This window comes from Oreochromis niloticus, linkage group LG15 (assembly GCF_001858045.2).
Source record: "Oreochromis niloticus isolate F11D_XX linkage group LG15, O_niloticus_UMD_NMBU, whole genome shotgun sequence".
Lineage (NCBI taxonomy): Eukaryota > Metazoa > Chordata > Actinopteri > Cichliformes > Cichlidae > Oreochromis > Oreochromis niloticus.
Window position 1 is genome coordinate 29,280,289 of NC_031980.2, and position 1,780 is coordinate 29,282,068.

At 40.3% G+C, this 1,780-nt stretch overlaps 1 long non-coding RNA gene across 3 annotated transcripts in view; it reads left to right on the forward strand.

Annotated features, from left to right (window-relative positions):
- LOC106096589 (uncharacterized) overlaps positions 1 to 952 on the forward strand; it is a 2,816-nt gene extending 1,864 nt beyond the window's left edge. Inside the window, exons 3-4 of one of the 3 annotated variants that reach the window (XR_001222969.3) lie at positions 26 to 207; positions 406 to 952. This is a non-coding gene — a long non-coding RNA (uncharacterized LOC106096589). The other 2 variants (XR_003214097.1, XR_003214098.1) reach the window with 2 other exon arrangements.
- The last annotated feature ends 828 nt before the right edge of the window (positions 953 to 1,780 follow it).

Genomic DNA, 1,780 nt, shown 5'->3' on the forward strand with positions numbered 1-1,780 from the left:
CTGATCTCTTCTAACATCTCTGCAGTTTCACCAACTGGATAGGTGGGGCAATAATTCACTTCTCCACCTCTTCAGAAGGTAGAGGGCTACAGGGGTGGCTGTAGCTCAGGAGGTAGAGCAGGTCTTCTGCTAAGTGGAAGGTTGGTTGTTCCATCCCTGGCTGCTCCAGTCTACTTGACACATATCCTTGTGTCCTTGTGCAAGATGGTAACCGCAAGTTACTCTCCAATGCATCCATCAGAGTATGAATGTGTGTGAAAGGTAGATAGAAAAAACGCTTGTGGGTGAATGAGATAAGTTGTGCAAAGTGCTCTGAGTGCTCGGATAGATTTAAAAAAGTGCTATATAAGAACCAATCCATTTACTTCAGCTTTTTTTTTTTTTTTTTTGGCTTCTTCACACCAGATGCAGGAGGATATTTGTGGCATCAGCTGAGTAAAGATGGAGCAGTGAGTCACCAGGCTGGGCAGGTGCAATTGAGCTGATGATGACCTTGATGGTACTTTGGTCCTGGATGTCCGGCATTGACTCCAAGTTGGTGAATTTATTCTCAAACTCTGCATCCATGAACTAAAGCCCGAAGTCCCCATTAACTGCACACTGTCCCTTTATCTGCTGAACAAGTTCCCTGATAGACTTTGGCATCCCATTTGGAAAGATCAATCTCCACGAATCATTTTCACCAAGAATGATTCTGAGTTTCACCACAGCAGCCATTTCACAACAGCCTAAGAGAAGAAATTAAGACGTTAACTGTTGTACAAGAGCAAATCTGATTTCAGCAAAGCAATTAGAACAGAAATATGTAATGATGTCTCAATTTAAATGACTGTGAAATAAAAAATGCCACATTTATTTTCAATACATTTCAAATTTTAAATCATCCCTGATTTAAATTTTTTAAAATCATGGATGATTATCACTGATTCAGACCAAAGCAACAAGACCGTGACAGCACTACCAACATTAGCTGTTGGCAAAAAGAAGAAAAAAGAACAAAAGAAGGAGATGAAGAAGAGAAGAAAAGGATGAGAAGGAGGACAAAAGAAAATATTAGAAAGTAGATGATTTTGCAATAGTCTGGGAGGAATTATTTGTGTCTGAATGTGAATAAGACCATAGAGATGGTGATAGACTTCAGATGGAATAGATAAGTGATCCCAATATTTATCAGTCTAGCCAGAAGAGTGTTTACACAAAAGCAGTGATGTTGGGAGATGATATACTGTTGTATCAGAAAATGTGTATAGGCTGAACATGGATATGAATCTGAAAACCCAGCACTGAACCTGAGATCAACTGGATAAGTCCTGCTTTGTAGTACAGTCCAACACTGAGGCTTTACAGAAGGAAGGAATAAGCAAGATCTATATCCCAAGGAAACTAAGATCTTTGAATATGTGCAGTTGGTCAGTTATGGTGAGCCTTGTGTACATTTCTGTGGTCTGCTGGAAGAACAGCACTGGTGAAACCAGCAGACTGAAAATGATCGGGAAGCCTGACTCTTTGACTAGCTCCACCCTGTACACATTTGAATTTGTGCCAAATGGTAAATGGACTGATAGCACTTTTGTCCTCTAGCTCAGCACTCCAAGCAGTTTACACAACTTGCATCATTCACCCATTCGCACAAGCACCTTCTATCTAACATGCACATGCATTCATATGAACTGAAGAACAAGATCCATAACAGAAGACCATCAAATTTGGAGGAGCTTGAAAGAGTTTCCAAAGAAGAATTGGCTGGGATTGCTCAGGGGACTTGCTGAAAATTATTATT